Raw genomic sequence first — 24,220 nt, 5'->3', positions numbered from 1 at the left:
GGAATGTTGTAATTAATATAACGACAAAAATTACATATACTTAGTTTCAAATAAAATACAAAAAATTTGAGTGTAAATTGTAAAATGGTTTAATTTTATGAGCAAAGCATGAAATAAATTGTTAGTCAAATTTTATGAGCAAAACCGGGTAATAAATTGTTAATTAAATTCATTATATCTACATATGGTATTTCGGTGTTTTGATCAATTTTCTACTAAACAATTTTTTAAAATTTAAATAAAAACTAATGAATTTTTGAACTCGGTTAATTTGGTATATATTAAAATAAGTAGTTATAATTAATATAACGGCAATAATGCATGTAGTTTGAATAAAAGTGTGTCCGGTTCTTTTGTCTTCGACTGTACTAGATGCGACCCGACGAAAATCTGGATAGTGCGGATCGCAGAGCGTAGAGTAGGGTAGCGTAGCATATCATCGGGCAGACGTGCACGGGGTTAATATAATCTTATGGAAAATTGGACTTTGGATTTGCATCGGGTAGCGTCGCATGGCGTTGCATCGGGTAAGTGTGTTCCCGGCTTAAACACGGTAAAGGCACGTGTTTCGTCATTACTGCATTTGTTTACAGTGTAGGTGTCGCTATCGCCTAGTGTTTTGGATTTAACCCAATCTTAATATCTCCAACCTTCAATTTGATATTTACAAAATAATGAATACCGTTAAGGTTAAGATTATCTCGATAAATTTCACCTGTTTCCCGTAATTGTTATGAGTCCTAATGGACCCAAGTGACAACTTGGCACGGTCACCTCCATAAAGACATTGGCGATTCCGTCCTCCGGTTGTAAAGTGTCAGCAAGAGCGTGTGGGCCGGTGTCAGTGTATATCATGATGTCCATAAGGCCGTGACAGCACACTAATTCCCCGGAATAATTTCTGAAGGTTAAAGAATGACAATTTATTGCGTGACACGAACTCAGCACGAAATCGCTTTGTGGTTTAAGGATAATTGCTTAATTGAATCCGAACGGGAGATAAGGCGATATTGACAATATTGATTGAATTCATATTTACACGTTATAAAAAAGCAAATCGGTCTTAGTTGGTTTGAAACCTGATAATCTCGGTTTTCAATCTGTTGTGTTTTACATGTACGCTTAATTTTTCAAACAAAACTTTAGAAAATAGCATTTATTAGGTTTCGTGGTCCGCTTGACCAAATATATTCTTTACGGGATTGGAACCCACGACCTTCGGCTAAATACGCCGCTGCTCTACCACTTGAGCTGTCGTGACTTCGATCCACTCGGACACTAGCCGAAGGCCGTGGGTTCGAATCCCTCTTGTGACACTGAATTTTTTATCTCAACCAAAACCTTAATTAACTATTTTTGTTCTTATAGTCTAGTTTCGTCTAATGTAAATATATTATCACTCCTTGGCACGCCTATCACTGTGGTTTAATCAAAACGTCATATTTTGATTAAATGTTTGTTATATATTGGCTATTATGGTTTTCTATTATCCTGTATACCAGGATTTATGTTTATATCTCAATACAAATTGTGCTGGGGTTGGAAAGATTTTCGATAAAAATGATTTCAAGTCTACTCCAAGACGAGAATAGGTTGGCCAATGATGTTAAATTTAGAACAGGCAACTGTCTATTAGTTCTTTATGTATGTAAAGCTATGACCTGAATTTCATTGAATTTCTGAGAAGGAAAAAAAACTTCTTTCGAAAAACTAAAATCGACAATTCTTTAAGAGTCGAATATTGTTTGTTCATACTCCCATTCGGTATGATGTTTGCAGTTTTTCACCGTCATTCTCAAAATATAAACTTGTTCAAATTCTGCGGCAATAAAGGCAAACATGTAGCCGTGGTTAATGGCGTAAATTTCCCCCGGCGCAAATATCAACAGGAGAAAAAGCCGGCTACACGCGCTAGCTGTTGATACAACATCGACAGCACTGTGTGCTTTGGAGCGATTGAGACTTTGCTACGTTGTCGAGGCAACTCGGCTGGCAAAACAAAGCTCGAACTTTGATAATTATACCGTCGCCCGGTATTTGGTTACACTCTGTATCCGCATCGTGTGACAACACAACGAAAGAGACTTTGGCCATTTATGGTTAGTTGTATTTTATCTATTATCGAATATTACGCTAATCTCTAATTGAATAAGTGCAATTTGTTAAACTTTATCTAATTGTGCCACTGCTTAAAATGGTTTTCATATAATCCTTATTAGTACATAGTTTTTACGCTTCTTTTCATTTGTTGACTTTTTATATTTCTTGAATTTCTTTTTAGGAACACAACCCAACCATCAATCTAATTTTCTTTTTATTGATATCGATTTCGGGGCCATCAGCCTCCCCTCACCAGTCTACAAAATAAAAAAATGAATATTTTTTATTAACTATTTATATAACATTAATTNTATATATATATACATTATGATATTCTAATAATTCTTACGATAACATTTATTTACATTTTTCTACTTTTGTACATAGTTAAAATATTGTTATATTGTTTACACGTTATCATCTTCCGTATTTATGTAAATATTTTCCAACTCTATTAGATGATTATCGATTTTTTTTCTTTTTCTAGGATTTTACCATCACCAAAATTTATATTATGTACAGGTTTTGTTATTTGTTGACTCAAAACAGTTTTTTCACTTTTATTTTTTATATTTATTTTGTGTTGCTTCAATCTTTTATATCAAAATTGTGTAGTTTTTCATTATAATAATTTAACTTAATAATTATAACAATTTAAAGGTTTTTAATAACATTAATGTTATATATATATACAATATATTTCGTGGTGTAATTAACGAAATAACTTCATTCAATTAATTAATTTTTATGTAAGGTATTGGCTAAAATGGATAAGTTGGTGTCACGAGCGGGATTCGAACCCACGACCTTCGGCTAAATACGCCTCTGCTCTACCAATTGAACTTGGAACTTGAGCTATTGTTACACGACATTTGCAAAAGTGCAAAGAGGAGAGAAAATTCAAAAGGTGGGTTGAGATGGGAAATTAGTGCCCGAGTGGATCGAAGTCACGATAGCTCAAGTGGTAGAGCAGCGGCGTATTTAGCCGAAGGTCGTGGGTTCGAATCCCGCTCGTGACACTTTTTAATTTTTCCAACACCTTACGTAAAGATTTATTGTATAAATAGTTTGTGTAAAATATTCCCATTATTTTTTGTTACGTATCCTGATGAGGGGATGTTGATGCCCCGAAATCGATATCAATAAAAAAATCAAAATGAGTTTGATAGATCTAGTTCCTGAAGAAAACCAAGAAATTATTAATAGATTTTATTTTAAACTTTAAGATGAATTAAATTGAAATCAATTTTCCTGTAGATAAGAGTTTCATTAATCAAGGGTTCAATAGCAGTCAATACACATCTTATAAACACGTTTTCTTTTTACATTATATTTTTGTAATCATTTACTGTTCACACTGAGTGGAGTATTATTCAAAGATAAAAATGGCCATCCTTTTCTAGTAAATACTTGGAATCGTTATAATTTTAAGTATTGTTGTTTACTGGATATGGACGTTTTTAAAAATAAATGTAAAAAATTCACTATTTTTCGTGGTCCGCTTGACCAATTAATATCATTTAATTAATTAAGGTTTTTAGTTGAGATAAAAAAATCAGTGTCACGAGCGGGATTCGAACCCACGACCTTCGGCTAAATACGCCGCTGCCCTACCACTTGAGCTATCGTGACTTCGATCCACTCGGGCACTAACTTCCCATTTCAACCCCATCTTTTGAATGTTCCCTCTTTTTTGCCATTTTTCTTGTGTCGTGTAATCTATTTGATTTTCGGCGACAATCATCATCGACAGGGATTTCTACCTCTTGTGATGATCACCGCTTGCTTGATTGATTCGACGTGGCATCGATTTTATGAGGTTTTGAATGTTGGGATGTGGAATATTTTAATATTCCTCCAACAGCGCCATTCTTAATTCCTGCAAATTCTCCCAATTTTTCCAAATTTTACCATTTTTGATAACTCGACCCAAACACCTTTCGGATAGGGTTTAAGTCGGGACAACATGATTGCCACAACAAATATTGAATTGATGCCTGTTCCAAGTAGTCACCAACAATCCTAGCTGTCTGGAACGTTGCATGTCATGCATAAAAATAAAACCGTCGGCAATTAAAAGACATATAAAGAAAAGTTCATTAATGTTAAGCACGACGGGCACATACGCTTGACTTCTTCCATCTTTCAAAAATGAATCTGTACCACTTAAACCCATCACTCAGTCATATTTGAAACTTAAACTGAAAATAGGTAAAAAAGTTAAACCATCAGAACGTTAGAAAGAAGCCATTAGGTTTCTTAGTCCGATTGACCAAATAAATTATTTCAATTCATAAATCTTTAGGTAAGGTATTGGTTGACATTAAAAAGTCAATGTCATGAGCGGGATTCGAACCGACGACCTTCGGCTAAATACGCCGCTGCTCTACCACTTGAGCTATCCTGACTTCGATCCACTCGGACATCAACTTCTCATCTTAACTCACCTTTTGAATTTTCCCTCCTTTTTGCCATTTTTATCTCAACCAATACCTTACTTAAAGATTAATTAATTGAAATAATTTATTTGATCAATCAGACCACAAAACTTAATGGATTTAATAAGCAAAATGAAGTATATCTTCACTAATGCTCTCCGTGGCCATTTCATTTGTCGCCGAGAATCAAATAGATTACACGACATTCGAAAAATGGCAAAAAGGAAGGAAAATTCAAAAGGTTGGGCTGAGATGGGAAGTTGTTGCCCGAGAAGATGGAAGTCACGATAGCTCAAAAGGTAGAGCAGCGGTGTATTTAGCCGAAGGTCGGGGGTTCGAATCCCGCTCGTGACACTAACTTTTTCATTTCAACCAATAACCTACATAAAGAATAGTTACAAAGAAGCTTTATATAAGCACCTACAAAGAAGTGATAAGATTTATTTACAAAATCCAATTGTTTAATTTATCTCTAATCCTTTAAAATGGATCAAATGTTGTTGTAAATAAGGAGGATTGTCTAAACCCTAAGGGGTTTTTAAAAATATTAAGGTTGGCCACTATTTCTTCTCTCTCAGCGAAGAAAACATTGGTATATTATAATTTTCCAAAGTACATACATTCAAAGCAGAAACAAGGTAAAGATATTAAATTTATGAAATATGAGTGATATTCTGCTATATTTCTTTTATTTTCCTTCTCTCTTTTTCATTACATCTTCTTCTTATCATTTTTCTAAATGATTCTCTTCCACAATCAAAATAGTTTAATCTATAACTTAAAACTGAAAGGGTTGGTGTTTTGATTGTGATACCTCAACTTGTACATGTTCCAGGCCAATTGCGACCACTTTTGTCTCGTCAGCAACAAAATAACGAGAACTTCCGTTGTCATGGAGGTAACCGATTTATCTCTTTTCCCTCGTAACTTTATTTTATAGTTCGAGTTAAGAACATTATGTGATGAAATTGAAAGTTACTTGCCCGAGAAGGGTCCACTACAAAAGTTTTCCATCCATTCCCACCAAATTCCCTAGATAGATTAATCGCTAACGCTACTAAGTTATTAATTATATGCTTTATTCGCTATCATATTATACATATAAAATATTTCATAAATATTACAATTTAGCTTAAGTTATCTGAGATGTATGTATAAATGTAGTTTTTTCATAGAGAAAGAAGACCCGTTGTATATAGGGTGTCCTTTTTAGATGACCCCGCTGAATTTCTCTTGAACCAATGACACTATCGAAAAATAAGAATACCTGTCTAATATTTTTTAGTCTTGTTTCAAATGTTTGCGGTTTTATTGGAGAAAAATTATACAGGGTACCTCAAGCCCAGTTCACATCAAAAAAATATATAAATACGACCCTACACATCCTGGCACATCATTTTAAAGGATTTTTTACGCTGAAAACAACTGCGCAATCGGATTTTAAATTGGTCAAAATGTTTAAAAAAATGCATTTCGTTTGTTTAGTTGTTAATGCCAATAATTTGCTTCTCCACTAAAGTGAACATTAATTGGCTTTATTGTTTACATTCTGTCATTCTGTCATTGTTTGTCAAACTCGCATTACGAGAGCAAATCTTAATTCCTGGAAGTAAATACATTTTATATTCAGTACTCTATTCAAAATGAATCGAAGAGCACATTTTTCCGATCAAAAGCGAGTTGATATCAACGACTGCCTTTTATATTAGTGATCGTTCATCTTCAAAATTTCAAATACGACACATCATTTTAAAGGATTTTGTACGCGAAAAACAATAGTACAATTGGATTTTTAATTGGTCAAAAAACGACAAAGTAATGTCCAAAAGAAACCGGTAGCGAAATTAAGACGAGGAGGTGAATCCTTTACGGTAGTTCGGGAAAATACGAATTCCTCTCTCGGAAATGTTGTAAGGGTTTTAGATTTTTCAAAAAATTAAATCCTTGTGGTACTCCGGATTTACAATTTTAAGCCGTATCGCTCTCATCTTGTTCAGGGACTTCGGGACTTCGATTATGAAGGCGTTTAACGTTCCTTGCACAAATGTCGATTTGGGAAGCTGAAAAAAAACGTTCTTCCATACATCCTATGGTCTGATGAATCCAGCTTCACCTCTAATGACATTTGTGGTTTACTCTGGGGCGATCAGGAAATTTCTGGAAGTACAACTGGACTGCATGTGCTCTTAGGTTCATTTTGAAGGGAATACTGAATGTAACGAATTAGTTAGTATAAAATTTATTTACTCCCAGAAATTAAGATTTGCTGCGAGTTTGACAAACAATGACAGAATATAAACAATAAAGGCAATCAATGTTTATTTTAGTGGAGAAGCAAATTATTGGAATAAACCACCAAACAAACCACAACAATACCTTTTTTCAAACTTTTTGACCAATTTAAAATCCGATTGCACCATTGTTTTCAGCGTAAATCCTTTAAAATGAAGTGTCAGGATGTAAAGGGTCGTATTTGAAATGCTGAAATTGGACTGGGCCAGAGATATGGTGTATAATTTTTCTCCAAAAAAGTTAAAAATTTGAAAATAGACAAACATGTTTTTTTTATTTTTATTTTTATTTTTTTTGATAGCGTCATTGGTTCAAGAGAAATTCAACCGTGCCATCTAAAAAAGGACAACCGTATACTGTGTAGGAACTATTTTTATAATAACGTAATATTCTTAATTTATCTTAAAGTTACAAGACTTTTAGAAATTCAAGCTAAACATAACAAAATTGTTTATATTTCCACCTGAGCGAACTTATTTTCTTGATTCGCGTAAATGACGATTTGTAAATGGCTGATGGGGACGATTTCGTTGATGGTTGAAGATAGCCTTTCCTTGGATGAATCACGATAGCATCAACGTTGCCACGCCCTGTACTTTTCACGACTCTTATCGCAGCTTTCCAATTATTGCACAGCCCATTGAGGGACTATCATCAATTTCACGAGCCATTTGGTGGATTTATCTTGATTTTATAACGAAAGGTTAACGACAAGCAATAATAGTTTAAACAATTATAAAAAACAAACAAAAGTTTTGATATTCATACGTCTGCCTATAAACTTTAAACTATAAATTCTTTACTACATTATGATATACGCAGAGTTTTTACGTCAGAGTCGGTTTCAATCGATTATTTAATTATTGAGAATTGTTTAAACCAAGAAAAGTTCTGGCAGAAATAGTTTTTTTTGTTAATTTATTTGTTTCCTATACGTACATGATTCATATATTACACAGCACACCACTAGCACTAATGCCAGTACTGCACCGGTAGAACACATGCTTTGAGGAGCCAGCCATTGTTGGCACTCAGTGTGTGTGATTAGGGGTCAAGGAGATCCCGAGGCCTTAGTCAGTTGAGGCGACGTGGTGGGTTGTCAGGATGGGAATGAGTGGAGAGGGCTCGAGCAGTATGTTTAGGATGGTTCGAATGGTTGGTGTGGAAGGTTTAGAATCTGGACCGGAGTAGTTTGTTGACAAAAGATATGTTGAGGGTCTTTAAGTTAAGTTTAGTGAGGTTAGTGACATAATAAGTCGCTTTGACAATTTCTGTAAGAACTTTTGATTAGACGGACTGGATGCGCTGGATATTGGAAGGCTTGGCATACCCCAGAGTTCCACTTCGTATGTCCATATTGGTCTCAGTAAAGTCTTGTACAGTGTTAGTTTTGTCTTAATTGTCAAAGTCGATTTTGGTCTTAGAAGTCTTCGTGGTAGACCAAGTCTTGTATTAAGTTTTTCTTAAAGTCTTGTGTGGGGATTCCACGTCGGTCTGCTGTCGATATATAGTTCCAGGTATGTAACTTGAGTGGAAACTGGTATCTCTTTGTTGTTGATGTACTATGAAGGGCAACACTGCTTTTTCATCGTAAAAATTCACTAAGTGCATTTTTCTTCGTTCAGTCTTGTCTTCCATTTTTTAAACCAGTCTTCGATAAGCTCAAGGTGTTCCTGGATGTTGGAGGTAGCTTGGACAGGATTCGAATTAAAGGATAGGATTGCGGTGTCGTCTGCGTAGGTGGTGATAATAGTGTCAGGATATATCGGTAGGTCAGCAGCATAAATGATATGTAGGATAGGACCAAGGATACAACCTTGCGGTACACCTGCCTTTATCTATTTGACTTCCGAGAATTCATTGCCGCACCTCACTCTGAAACAGCGATCAGTTACGTAGGATTTCAATAAAAGGTAATAATAGCTTTGTCGTAATTGTCAAAGTCGATTTCGGTCTTAGAAGTCTTCGTAGTAGTCCACGTCTTGTATTAAGTACCTGTTTTTTAAGTCTTGTCTTGGGATTCCATGTCAGTCTGCTGCCGAGTTTCTCTTTGTTGTTGATGTACAAAATGCTAATAATAAAAATAATATATAGAATATTTTTGGTTATCTTCTTGGGTTTGTTGATTCCGATCGTCTGAACTGCCTACCGTGCTGGTTAGGCTATCAGAACGTCATCTTCAGTGGCGGTTTGTTATTATAATTTCTTTTCCGAATTCTTTATTTACAAACTACTTATGAACTGCGTGAGTAAACTGATCAGATGGTCAGAAAAGACAAAACTACAAATTCATTCACTCTGCAGATCCGAAATGCAAATCTCAATTAATTTTCGCTTATAATCCGTTTTGAGAAAGAAAAGATCAGAAAGTATCAATTTATAAAACTATATTAGCACCAATGAAATCAAAATATCGACATAAAAATTACGAAATTAATTGGATTGGACAATTAATATAATTAATAAGTGGAAAAAACGGTGAGTCGAAATGATAAGTTTGTGGCATGGGCGATCGAAGTCACACACAGCAGCTCAAGTGGTAGAACAGCGGCGTATCCAGCCGAAAGTCGTGGGTTCGAATCCTGCTTGTGACACAAATTTTTTATTTCGAAAGAAATGTGCATAATTAATTGAGTGAAGTTAATGTTATGTTCCGAACAGCTGTGCACTAGAACTTTTTTATTGTTATTTTATTATAGATTATCAGGATTCATAGTTGTACTTTTTTTAAGGGGGTGGCTACAGAATAGATTTTTAATTTGCTATTTAATTATAGTACTAGCAAAGTATTTTTTTCTTCGAAATATTTTTTTCTCTGCCCTCTAGCTTCTGTTTGAATTGATTTTCCAGAGATTTTCTACATTCATAGATGCCTTTCTGGGTAAAACGCACATTTATGTGAATTAAAAAGTTAAATAAATGCCGTTTGGGGAATACGGTCACATTTAGTCGAATATGAATTCGCTTGGGAATAAAAAGCCGTTTCATCGTAAAAACTGTTTTGACAGTTAAACAAAAACGGGACGTTGTTTCAGATACAGAACGGATGAACTGTTTGTATCGTAAAAGTCGCTTATTTATAATAAAAGCTTGCCTGGCTCCACACACCTGGCTTATAAATACATCACCCTATTGTTCGCCACTTCTCGCTCTCTCTTTCTCACTCTCTCTCTCTCGCTCAGTACATATTAAAATCATGCTAATAACCCAGTTTATGTTATATTTACCTTATCTAGCTGAAGATCATTGAATGACAAAGCAGAATTGTAAGTTCTAAGTTCTGTATGCTACATATGTTTCCCTTTATCTCTGTCATTAATCCTCGAATCGGCAAAGAAACCTCCCTTGCCAAGAGCACTGTCGATAGGTGGCCCTCGAAGAATCTGACTCGTAAAAGAAGGGTCATTCTCATCCGGTTAAGGGTAAGCCATGCGACTTAGACACTTTTGAGCCAAAGCCCGCGTATGTATCCGGCATGTGGAGAAAGGTTGCTCGGTATGTCCTACTTAATTGAACGGTGCAATTCCTTGGCTCGAGGTAGAATGCACGTACGAATGCCACCTGATATGAGAATTGTGGTTGAGCACGAGCTCAACGTGCATTTGGGTCCCCGATCTGATTCTTGGAGGAAACAGTGTTATGTGCCCTAACGTATGTTCAGAGTGAATGTATTTATTAGCGTGAATGTGTAGTGTGAGTGGGCAGAACGCGAAATATTGACTTTCCATTGACCCCAAATTAGGTTAGTTATATGATAGGTATAGAGAGTACTGGAAGAATATCGAGTATTCCACCACCTTAAGTGACTGAATCGTATGAAAATAGGAAAGAATTTTTGCTTTAGAGACGGATGGGGGCTGCCTAGCTGCTGACAGCCACTTGAGCCCAAGCAACATCGGATTAGAGGGGATCTCACCCTGGATTGCCAACACCCGAGGTGGGTGATTCTCGAGGCCTATCGGTAATTTATTGTAAATTACCAAAATTGGACATGGCAGTTTAGTGTGAGAACTGATAGGCTCAACTCTCTTCACCCGTGCCTGTATGTGCAAACGTGTGCAGATTTGAACTTATATAAATCAGTATTCCACGAAAACATTCATTTTTTCATTATTACTCAAATAGTTTAGAGTTTAATAGGAATTGAATTGGCCGATTTTTATCTTGGTGGAGGTAACAAACTTCTTGACTCGTCCAAGCCCAAGTTATTATCTAGGGTCGGAGGTTGTTTCTTTTTCACACTTTCTAATCTCGTATTTCAGAAAACTTTTAAGAGTTCGGTAGAAAGGCCCGATGAGGAAAGCCAATGCGTCCCTTCGACGATAAAGCTTCTCCGTTTTACTCCTGTACCCTCATGTCCGGGAGCCCATTTGAGAAACCTTATTGTGCCTAGCCGGGAGTTTCAGGGAGTTTAAGCTTGTTAGTTTCGAGTTCAACGTAAAGGCTAGCAAACCCTCAGACCTAACAGACTCCAGATGTTCCTTTGCTCAGAACTTATTGCAGGCGTTTCCACTTGGATACACAAAGGGGTGAATTGGCTGCAAAATATTTTCCATTACATCACTATGATAAATTGTTCAATATTTTAATTTTTTTTAGATTTGGAAAGATAATAGAGTAATATATTTATGGTTTCTTTTCCAGGGCACTAGCAGTTTGCTGGAAGCAGCTTGAAGTAAGTACTGATATGCTTATACATCACAATACTAATTGATAGTTTATCATCCATTTAGACGATATTTATTCTTTAGTTCTTAAAAAATATTCAACGGTTAGTTATTTATAATTGCTGATAATATATTCAATGATCTAAAAATAATATCTATATACTTTTTCAACATCGATTTCTTCCCTCAAGTATGGAGACTATTAGAATTTCTATCTACCCTAAAATAACTAATATTGCTAATAATTTATTGCAGTAATGTCATTATATTTGACACTCAGTTGCCTGGTTATGTGAACGACGTCAAATTATTGGACAGCCTGTTATTTTTACTTTGCTCTACTGCTTGCTTGGTTTGATCATTTCGTAGTCCGTTTCTAGCTTGATATCGTGGGGAAATTTGCATTCATCGTTTGAAAATTTCGTAGGTTTTGTTGATGGCTAAGGTATAACCCGAGTCCTGAAGCCATAAGATCACACAAATCGCTTCGCTTTCAATGGTAAATGATCATTCCTAACCATTAGATTATCCGGATCTTCATTTTGTTTCGTCCAATTAAATCTACTTCGGTGTGACACAATGTCCGTTGACTAATGCCAACAGTTGCGAAGAGATGCACCGTTTTTGGATGAAAATATGAATCAATGTTTAATTAGGGAATACCTTCCAACAAGTATTTAACAATTTGGCGAGTATGGACAATGGTTCTTTTTTGGTCTGTTATGATTTCTTGAGTCAATTCTACCAGCCGGAGTATTTTTGGCTATAAACGCTTCTTCAGTAAATGGGATGATTCGGTCTACCCGATCTAGTGCTGTTTATTGTACCGGAGCCTTCTATGATTTCATTATGCTATTTACATTCGTTGTATAATTTGACGTTCGCTCTTGCTGGCACGACCACAAAGCAGGACGGAATTACACATCTAAGGCTTTGGACACCTCCTGGCTGAGAAGATACTTCCTTTCGTCGAGCATAGAGAACAAAACATTTTTCGGAGCTTGATGTTGAACTCTTTCTCAATCTTTCATCCTGGGTTTTCTATCTCAGGTGTGTTTAACGTTATATTAATCTTTCAACAAAGTGCAAATGGATGGTCAAGATTTTTGATATTTATAGATAACCTCATGACCATAAAACAAATTCGATCGAATTTTCCCACTCGGCCATTTTCAAAGATATGGAGAATTGGTGTCCGAGGATAGAAGTCACGGTAGCTCAAGTGGTAGAGCAGCGGCGTATTTAGCCGAAAGTCATGGGTTCGAATCCCGCTTATGACACTGACTTTTTTATCTCAACCAAGACCTTACATAAAAAGAATAATTAATTTAAAGAAGTAACTTGGTCAATTATCATTACAAACGTAAATGGATTATACTAAGCTTCGATTAAACTTTGAAATTCAAAATTTCAAATAGTAGAAGAGGGTAGAAATGTGTTTTGATTAATCAACGAAACAGGTGAACTTGTTCTATCAAGCCATGATGATTTCAGTATCATTATTTATCCATTGCATAACTGACAACAGTCCTTTTTTTTTAAATTGTATTTCTTAAACATACAAAACACCGGCAGTTGATCTCAACTCGTAAAATAGTTGATATCGTATACCAAATGGTTTGTAACATACATAAAATTCCTGCCAACGGGAAAACATCAGTTTACCGGGTTTTCCTATCCGAAAGACTGCGTAATAAGGACCATAAAGCTATACCCCTTTACCAGGACAACCTTAAGAACCAACACCGGTAAAAATTATTTTGCAACATTATGCTAACCTTGTTTGGAATCGTGACTTGAATGTAAATCGGGTTTTAAAAAGCGGCGGTGTTAGTTTTTTAAATAATTTTTTTATGGTACAGGAACGAATTCCCTTCTGCTCATACTCAGCTCGTCAATTGTCCCATATATCCATTTTTGCTAAAAGCACCCACAAGTTTAGTTTTTGTTCTAGATTCTATATAATTGTTGTACAAACAAACCAAATAACTATGCATTCAAAAGAATTATATTTTCAAAACACATCTGTGATACGTTAATGTTGTCGGTGAGCTTTTCACCGGTTATATTTCTTACATATATACACACAAGATAATATACAGTACCTATTTATAATTTAGCATGTTAACATAAATATTAAGGTAATGAATTATTCTAAATTTGATTTCACTTTTTAAATTGCTTTGATTGCACAAAAATGAATAGGGATGTTGCCAATTTTGTAGTGTCCTCTAGCATTTTTATTTTATTTTAATTATAAAATGCATTATAATTTATTAGAAATTATTATGTGTTTTACTGTAGGAAAATTTAATTATGGGATTTTGAAGAACAACAAAATAAAAGATTTTAATTCCATAATTTTGTCGATTGGACACGATAATTGTTTAAACTGCTCTGTTAGCTAAAACCTCTGTGCACCGATTAAGCATACTATTAATAAGTAATTATTCAGAAATCGTGAGATGCGGTCTGGTGTGACGTAGGTTTTAGAAAAATATTTTCTTTATCTTTCCAACGTTTCGATCTTTATTGAGATCATCTTCAGGGCCTGGGATTTATAAACGTTGTTTAATTTAAATACATGTAAGACGTGAAAACAAGTGAATTTATACAATGTTAGAAATTCCCTTTTTTCACATTCTACATGTATTGAAACATGTGGTTTTAGTGACGCTAGTTAATGATTATTCGGAAATCGTGAGATGCGGTCTGGTGTGACGTAGGTTTTAGAAAAACATTTTCTTTATCTTTCCAACGTTTCGATTTTTATTGAGATCATCTTCAGGGCCTGGGATTTATAAACGTGTCTGTCTTGAGAGTGCCCATGCACTGCACACACACACACACACACACACACACACACACACACACACACACACACACACACACTCAACACGGCAGACAAGAATGACACATCTACACGGAAAACAAACACTTTGAGCCCTGAAGATGATCTCAGTAATGATCGAAACGTTGGCACGATAAAGAAAATGTTTTTCTAAAATCTATGTCACACCAGCCGGCATCGCACGATCTCCAAATAATGAGTAATCTTCATGTTTGCTATTGTTAAGTAAATCCATTATTAAAAATGATTAACATTTTATTGTTTTTGGTTTGTATTTTCTATTTTGCTTTATCCAAACTAAGAAGAATATATACATNATGAACCAAAATAGAAATTAATAGAAATTACAAATATCTCTATTCATTTTTATGCAGTTTAATCCCATCGCTTGGTGCTTAATTGTATCGCAAGGTGTACAATTATTAAGACAAAGCTTTGATACATTTAATTGCATTTTTAACTTCTTTCCTTGCTCTAAAAATTGTTTGAAAGATAATCTTTTTGACATTTGCGGTTGTCTATAAAAAAATAAGGTTACTGTATAGCATTATATATAATTCTATCGCATAAATTGCTCACGCGGCTACATCATTGATTGTACTCGTTACATTGTGACATAACTCAATGTAAAAGCAATAAAGCTGTAAGGCATTTTTCCAACGACACCACAAAGTCGTATTTCTCGGGTGGAGTTAAGAAACAATTGGACCCGGCTTGTACATGTGGCGTGAGTGTAAACCGACTGAAAAGACGCAAGGCGTAAAGGGCTGCAAATTCAGTTTGTTCGAGCTGCTGCAAGTGCTGCGACCGCAATTTATGCTCCCAATTACTTGCCACCCTCTTAAATTATGGCCCTTGTCGCTCGTTTTACACAGCTTCTCCTCGTTAACCTTTTTTTTTTAGAAAATAAAAACGCTCAATTTAAAGCTAACGGACATTTATTCTAGTCAACATTATCAAAAAATGTAATAAACATTAACCACTAACCACTTATAGCTTATCTCGATATTTTTCAGCCTTTAATATCATATTTTACTTTTGAAACATCAGGGATAAGCGAGTACACACTTACCCGGCTACGAAAAATAAATACATAATTAAAAATAAAAACAATAAATAATAATAATATTAATAATAATAATTAAGTAAAATTAGAAAATATTTAAAAAAATAATCGGACACCAGACGTATTTTGTTCTTTGTTTCTTGCTCCCTGGTCAACGGAGGCCGGGCCTAGAATAGAAAGGGCCATATTTACTAGGCTACGCATAGGACATACTAGGCATACACAGCCTAGTGTGACCTATGCCCGCACTTGCTGTCAGGAAAGAGAGCGCCGCTGTCCATTAGGTACCGAAAGATTAAGCATCGAGCGTATTTTACAATGCAGAAAACTCGAAGGCTGCGGGATGAACGACTGCGTCCCTGCTAACCTATGCGTGGCCTTACGGCAGTGGGAACGGATCGTTGATTAAGTGCCTCAGGGCTATAAGAGTTGTTCAATGTATGTAGTATGTGTTTATGTGTTGCGTGTGCTTGTGTATGTGTTGGTGTGAATGTAAATTATTAGCGTGAAAGGGGTATTATCCCCAACCCCGAGGAATATCGAGCACTCTGGGGTGAGAGTGTGTTTCTGTAAAGTGAAAGTAATTTATTAGCACGAATGGACGGTTTAAACTCGCCCCGAGGAGTATCGATTACTTTTCGAAAGTGAATGTGGCCAGACTTGTCTTTTTTGAGAGGAGACAGGATGTCGGCTTCGTCGGAATATCCAGTACCACGACGCCGGACGTGCGCTCCGGCTTTTTCGCCGGGAGCCAAGGTGTTTTTTCTGGTTTTAATAAAATATATATAATTATGAAAGTTTGAAAGAAAATTCAGCAAAACACCAGAAAATAATTTAGTGAATGAGTCAAATTTAGCAAACTATTTTTCTCTAATCTTATAAGAGGACAAAATAGAATTTCCAAGTTCTTACTATCTTCTTATCTAACAGGGATGCCTAATGAGCTCATTAATTTTTTTTATGAATTACCTAATTTTTTGGAAGGGGTAGTACGAGTTGTTATGGGGTGGCAAGAAAATAATGACTTTTTTTACAGTAAATATATTTATTTTTTTATACCTGGCATGTTTTTAATAATTCGGAGATGTATTGTCCTTTCTTTATTACTTCTATCTATTAATTATTCTTTTTATGTAAGGTCTTGTTTGAAATAAAAAAGGTAGTGTCACGAGCGGGATTCGAACCCACGACCTTCGGCTAATTACACCGCTACTCTACCACTTGAGCTATGGCGATTCGATCCTCTCATTTACCAACTCTCCATCTCAACCTACAACCGTTCGAATTTTCCCTCTTTTTGCCATTTTCAACCTCACATAGAAACCTCATCTTACATAGAAAGACTAATTAATGGAAAGAAGTAGCTTGGTCAATTAGGCCACTAAACACAATGGACTTTATAATTCTTCTTGCCATTTTTCAGGTAGCATATCTATTCCTTTCTCATAAAAACTCCCATGTTTATAGTTCAGAAACCTTTGAAGACATTCACAATTTTCAATGTTTTGGCCATTTAAAATTTTTGTATAGACCAAAATAAATAGTAATCACAAGGTGATATGAGAGGAAAGTGTGATAAAATGTCCAAGTTCAAATTAGTTAATAATTGTTTGATGACCTCTAAAAAACGTAAAAGGATTAATATTACTAAGTAAAAGAAGTAAAAGATCACTTCACTAAACAGCTCCCGGTGGCCAATTCATAATTCGCTGAGAACCCAATCCTGATTATACGACAGTTGAAAATGGCAAAAAGATGGACAATTCGAACGGTTGCAGGTTGAGATGGAAAGTTTGTGTCCAAGGGGATTGAAGTCACGATAACTCAAGTAGTAGAGTCGCGGCGTATTTAGCTGAAGGTCGTGGGTTCGAATCCCACACGTGACACTGACTTTTTTATCTCAACCAACCCTTACCAAGGAATTACATATTATGTTGTTTTCAAAAGATAGGCTTTTTTAATTACTCTCGGATACCAACTCTCCATCTCAACGTACAACTTTTCGAATTTTCACTCTTTTTTCTATTTTTCTATTGTCGTGTGAACAGGATTCGATTCTCAGCGACTTATGAAGTGGCCACGGGGAGCTGAAGTGATACTTCTTTTACCTATTAAATCCATTATGTTTAATGGCCAATTGACTAAATTATTTTTTTCAATTAATTATTCTTTTTATGTAAGGTCTTGGTTGAGATGAAAAAGTTAATGTCACGAGAGAGATTCGAACCGAGCCAAAGATCGTGGGCTTTTTCATCTCAACCAAGACCTTACACAAAAAAAAGCTAATTAATTGAAAGAAGTAATTTGATCAATTAGGCCACTGAATATAATGTACTTTATAATTACTTGTTGCCATCTTTCAGGTAGCATATCTATTCCTCTCTCCTAAAAATTCCCATGTTTTTTTCCTGAAACCTTTGAACACATTCACAATTTTCAATGTTTTGGCCGTTTAAAAATTTTTGTCCAGACCGAAATAAATAGTAGTCACAAGGTAAAATGAGCAGGAAGTGTGATAAAATTTCCAATTTCAGATTAGTTAATAACTGTTTGGCCCTAAAAATAACATGGAAGCGGGGCATTTTCATGGAGAAAGACTGCACATTTCTGTTTGCTAGTGCAGGCCGTTTTTACTTTATTTTGAGGTCTAAACGGGTTACCAGTACCATTCACTATTAACCGTTTGCCCCTATGTTTTTCTATATGATCCATGTTTCATCAACTATAAAGAAATGGGTGTAAGAGTGGTGACACAAGAGTGAAGAGCAAATTGAAATGCGATCCGCCAAAATCTTTTCGCTGGGTTCATATGGGATCCATGTAGCGTACTTTTTAACAAACAAACAATTCTTGCACGTGGTTTTGCAACGGTTGTCCAAATATTTTTTCATATCTTCAAGTTCTCGGGTCAACAAAAGGTATTCTACTCTATCCTATATCTCAGAACGTCGTCGTCAACCTCAGAAGGACTGCGCGCATCATCTTCAAGAGTAAAATTTCTTTCTCTAAGCCGAACATACACCATCGTTGGACTTTACGAACAAGCGTCACCACAAATCACTGCGCACGAATTTTCAGTTGCAACAGTTGCGTTATGCCCTTTCTGGAATTCATAAAGTAAATGTCTTAAATGCGTTTAATCCAAAGACACGATTACTTTAAATGTTTAAATTATGGGACACAACTAAAGAAGTTGAAAACAGAAACTGAGGAGAAATAAGGCATTTTAATTCAGAGTTTAACGTATTTGTAAACAAAAATAATATAGACAAAAATGTAAATATTGAATTAATTAATTCAATAGGTAATTGAAAACTATATTACTTTCTTTTTAAACCAATATAATACTTAGTAAGCTGAAGACATTGTTATGATGTGAGAAAACCCCCATCAACACCCCTCTTAAGAACTACTGTGTGTAAAGGGGGTTTGAAAGTTAACGGGAATAAGTCTGGAATTTTGATTGTTAAAAAAGGTGGTAGGCTGTCGTCAAGGGAAAAATGGGAGCTGAGGTGATTGAAGTGGTAAATTCATTCATGTACTTGGGTGTCATTCTGCCCCCTCGACTCTCCTTTAATACTCACATTCAAGAGAGAGTGTCCAGCGTTAAAATGGCACTTAGGTCGAGTCTGGTCAGTCACAATTTATTACCCCTTTTTCGCAAGTTTAATCTTTTTTGTGCTGTCTCTAGATCAATCGAAGATTTGACGGTTTGCTCGGTATGATAAGTTAGAGCAATTAATGCGGGTTTTTATATCAAAAGTTATTCTCACTGCCATTACCCCAAACTATATGCTTTATCTAAAGACCGATGTGGACCTCCGAAAGGCCTCTGAACGATCAAACATACAAATTAGTCCAGTACTCATATTAAGAGGCGAGTAAAAGTTCTCGATGATCACACTACAACGTTCACAATTTTGAATCATCTCTATTCATTTCAATTTTCAAGCGTATCAAATCCATTAAAATTCTCTGTCAACGCGTGATTTCGACTGCCGTACCACAATATAATTTTACGTATTCAAAGTATACGTTTGGGAATAAGAGGTTCAATAACATGTTTCGGGCACATCTGTTGCCAATGGCTTATAAGTTTAACATATTACATTCGGACAAGCATATCAGAAATAAGACAGAGAGAGATCAGCCGTGACACTACATGAGGTCAAGAGAAATTTTTTTATTATTGATAATACATTGTTATCAACTATTTGGAGATCGTGAGGTGCAGTCTGGTGTGACGTAGGTTTTAGAAAAACATTTTCTTGAAAGAAATTGCTAGTCAGAACAAAAAAAAAAAATAATTGGACCTTTAGTCAGTAGTTCAGTATTGTTTTAGTTTACTATAAATTGTTGTTTCAATGTCAAATATAAATATTATGTGTTAATGTTAATGTGTATTCTACTTTTTCATTCAGGTTTCACAGTTATAACTTCAAAGTTGAAAAAAACCCGTAAAAAATCTAGGAACAAAATTGATAATTGCTTACTACAATTAAATTATAATCGAAAAATCTCCAGTTAAACTACAGAATTTGAACCTATAAAAATACACTTTATAAATATAAAATCATTTTTTAATGCACAACGGTCGAACTGTGGTAACATCAGTCAAAAGAGAAAACCAACTTTTGGTATAGAAATGTGTGGTGATTAGTGACCGTTAATCGATATTTATTTAGAATCGTGAGATGCGGTCTGGTGTGATGTAGGTTTCAGAAAAACATTTTCTTTATCGTGCCAACGTTTCGATCTTTATTGAGATCATCTTCAGGNACAGCATCAATTACAGAACAGATACATGTAAACTCAGTCGCAGCTACGCCAATATCATTAATCAAATTTAATACAGATAACATACCTATATCATCACATTACATTCCATGAAATATTTTTCACATAGTCTAATTTCCCAATAATTCAGCTTTCCTTTTCCTATTATCCCTTTCTATATAATCCTGAAAGGATAATCTAGCCGAACCATTACCAACACAATTTTTTCCTTTTACCTCAAAGAAGCCGACGCCTTATAGAAAAATGTCTTTTCTATATCGATATCCTTCCCCACCACTTTAAAATCCAAAGTATATAAACACAAAATAGCAAAATCTCACTGGCACTCTCGACACGACACCCAAGACTGGCACAATTACACAGAGGAAAAACACTTTGAGTGAGTAGAAATACTTTGATTGAATATATAAAATATATTTTGCATTGTATAAATTCACTTTTCCAAATCCAAAATATAATTGTAATATGTAAACAATGTTTGTAAATCCCAGGACCTGAAGATGATCTCAATAAAGATCGAAACGTTACCACGATAAAGAAAATGTTATTCTGAAACCTACATCACAGACCGCATCTCACGATTTCTAAATAAATTTTGGTATAGAGTGTATAAAGTATTTTGTGGGTTCTTAAATGGCTTGTGCTTCACGTCTGCCCACAAATTATAGTTTAATGGGAAAAAGGAATATAATAAAAATTCGGAACATATAAAAATTTACCTTTCTTATAAAAAATAAAATAAGAAACTGTTCGGAACTAAAATGAAAAGATTGAAAGCACAGAAAAAATGAACATAATTGTTTCTCTTAGCATAAATGAAATATATAAAGCGTTAAAATATATTTTAATTTATTTCATTAAACAAATTTAAATATCTAGGGTTCTAACCTTCGTAGAGATCATTAGACAGGTGAAAAAATAAGACTAAATGCTGGGTTCACCGAGCCTTCGGCACCTTATAGTGCCTACATCGGGGCCTATTTTATTACAAATTCAAATAAATACACAGTAACATACAATTAACAATCAATGTAATAAAATGATATACATACTTTCCCAAGGAATAAGAAAACGATTAACATGGAAAACTATTGTACAATCGTTTTGGGTTTAAGGTTATGGAACACAACTAAAAATTTAAAACTAAAACTAGCTGTAATTTTAGTTTTAAATATATTCTCTGTGATCATCAAAAGTACCTGTAAGTAATTACTACTCAGAACAAAAAAAAAAAAAAGAAGAAGGGGTATTAGTGAACTGGATTTTTTGCGAGGTATTGTTTTATTTTACTATAAATTATTGGGTTCATTGTCAAATATAAATATTGTATGTAAACAATTACTTATAATTATAATTATGTAAATGCCTTTTTTTACCGTCAAAATGTATTATGCTGGCCATGTGCTCTATAACCTTAAACCCAAAACTCTTGTACAATAGTTTTTCATGTTTATCATTTTCTTCATCCTTGGGAAAGTATGTGTATCATTTTATTATATTAATTGTTATCTGTATGTTACTATGTATTTATTTGTATGTAATAAAATAGGCCCTGATGATGACACTATAAGATGCCGAAAGCTCGGTGAACCCAGCATTTAGTCTTTTATCGCCCGTCTAATGACCTCCACGAAGATTGAAACCCTACATAGATTATCTGCAGGTCGATCAACGAACATCATGTTTTTAGATTACTTAAATCTGAATTAGATTAAATAGACGATTCAAGAAAATCTCTTTCACGAATTTTGATTATTTTTAGAATTACAAAGGGAGAGAAAGTTTTCATTTTCCACAATCGTAAAACAAATTTTATATGTAAACCTATTAATCGTAAATAACTGACTAACTAATAAAAAATTGTGTAGTACCGTAACATAAAACGAACAAATTACCTACTTCGAATATCTAATTGTGCTTGTTAACAGAATCCAGAATAGTTGATCCACTTTAACTAAGCTCCAGACTTCAGCCAATTTTGGTGCCTCACTCCGTATTGATGCTAGCAATTAATTAGCACGAATGTTGGGTGTGTTAAAAAATATTTATGTATAAAACGTTATTTTACATAATTATTTCAAGGTAATGGATTATATAATATAATATAACAAATTCATGATAATATTGAAAACAAAAACAAAGAAAAGGTATAATATAAACAAGGCCTTCACGTGATCAAAACCATTTTCTGAGCAACCTGGTTTCAACATGGTCGAGTGTTTTATCAAAACGTTAATTGAACACAAGTTCTTAATTGAGTTTAACTACTTAAAAATTTCTTTAGTGTTGAATTAACGTTTGTTTTCCTTCCATGACGCTCTATTGAAAATATTTTCTGAAACATCCTTCTAATTAAATAGCGGCTTTATCAAATACACGCTAATGTAAACTTAATCACTTCAGCTCTAGATTTCGTAGAATATTGTTTAGCGTGCTGGAAAGCTCATTGACACCATTATCGATCAATAAGTGTTTAATTGAGATGATTACAAACAAAAGATAATAAAAATTAATGCTTTTTATGGATAATAATTCAACGATGACCTAAATTTTGCAACAAAGGAATTAAAACTAAGAAAATTTCATTGCATCAAATAAAAAAAAATCTTTTTATGTAAGATTTTGGTTGAAATGATCGTCACGATAGCTCAATTGGTAGAGCAGCTGCGTCTTTAGCCGAAGGTCGTGGGTTCGAATCCCGCTCGTAGCACTAGCTTTTTCATTTCAACCAAAACCTTACATAAAAAGATTAATTAATTGAAAGAAGTAATTCCGTCAATAGACCACTACATATAATGGATTTAATTTTTTTCAAAGTGCTTGTACTGTAAATAAAACACAGGATGTTTTTAGTTGGAATTTGAGTATTGATTATTATCAAGATTTCCACAAAAACAAAAAAATGACAACATAATAACCATAAAGCGTCTGTGTACTCTTTGTTTGTACTTTAATACTTTGATCCTTAATTTAATAGGAAATGGTGTTCTTTATACTTCTAAGCAAACGTGACTCAAAGACGGATAATGGAAAGGAAACTAAATTTTAGCGTGTTTGTTCTATGTTAAAATAGGAAAATGTTTTTCCCGGCTACCTTCGGTCCATATCCTACATGACTTGGAATATCCAAACCAGGAAAAAAGACAACGTTAAGCATTTCTATCATTATCATTATTTTCACTAATTTTGTGGTCCGCTTGACCAATTAATATATTACAATTAATTAAGGTTTTTTTTTTAGTTGAGATAAAAAGGTCAATGGCACGAGCGGGATTCGAACCCACGATATTCGGCTAGGTACGCCGCTGCTCTACCCCTTGAGCTATCCTGACATCGATCCACTCGGACACTGGGGGAAGTTAGTGTCCGAGTGGATCGAGGTCACGATAGCTCAAGTGGTAGAGCAGCGGTGTATCTAGCCGAAGATCGTGGGTTCGAATCCCGCTCGTGCCATTGACTTTTTTATCTCGACTAAAAACAACCTTAATTAATTGTAATTATCATTATTATTCAACTTATTCTAAGTATATTTAGTCATAGGATTTGAATTTGATAGTATATTTGAAGTTGGTAATAATCTATTGTTAACAAAAGTTTTGCTAAAGAGCTACTGTTAGATCTTGACGTCATGTAGTCACGGCTGATCTCTTACTGTCTTATTTCTGATAGGCATGTCCGAAAAAAATATCTTAAACTTATAAGCCATTGGCTACAGATCTGCCCGAAGAATAACATGTTATTGAACCTGTTATGCGACCATTATTTCCAAACGCATACTTTGAATAAGTAAAATTATATTGTGGTACGGCATTTGGTTAATAGTGCGGTATTATCAAAAAAGAAAATTTACAGCAGTCGAATTCACGCGTTGTCAGAGAATTGGAATGGATTTGATACGCTTGAAAACCGGATTGAGCAGAGGTGATTCAAAAGTGACCATTGCCTCATAATTATTCTAAAATTGTGAAAAGTTGTAGTGTAGTCATCGAGAAGAAGATTTTACTTATCT

The 24,220-nt window shown here is 34.7% G+C and overlaps 1 long non-coding RNA gene across 2 annotated transcripts in view; it reads left to right on the top strand.

Annotated features, from left to right (window-relative positions):
- Positions 1-24,220, top strand: part of LOC106666948 — an 89,205-nt gene that overhangs the window by 33,635 nt on the left and 31,350 nt on the right. For both annotated transcript variants that reach the window (XR_001340496.2, XR_002910932.1), the window contains exon 2: positions 11,475-11,505. This is a non-coding gene — a long non-coding RNA (uncharacterized LOC106666948). The remainder of the gene's footprint in view (positions 1-11,474; positions 11,506-24,220) is intronic.

Source organism: Cimex lectularius, unplaced genomic scaffold (assembly GCF_000648675.2).
Source record: "Cimex lectularius strain Harlan isolate CLEC.00 unplaced genomic scaffold, Clec_2.1 scaffold2, whole genome shotgun sequence".
Classification (NCBI taxonomy): domain Eukaryota; kingdom Metazoa; phylum Arthropoda; class Insecta; order Hemiptera; family Cimicidae; genus Cimex; species Cimex lectularius.
Note: the sequence above shows the minus strand (reverse complement) of the source record. Positions and strands in the feature narration are given on the sequence as shown.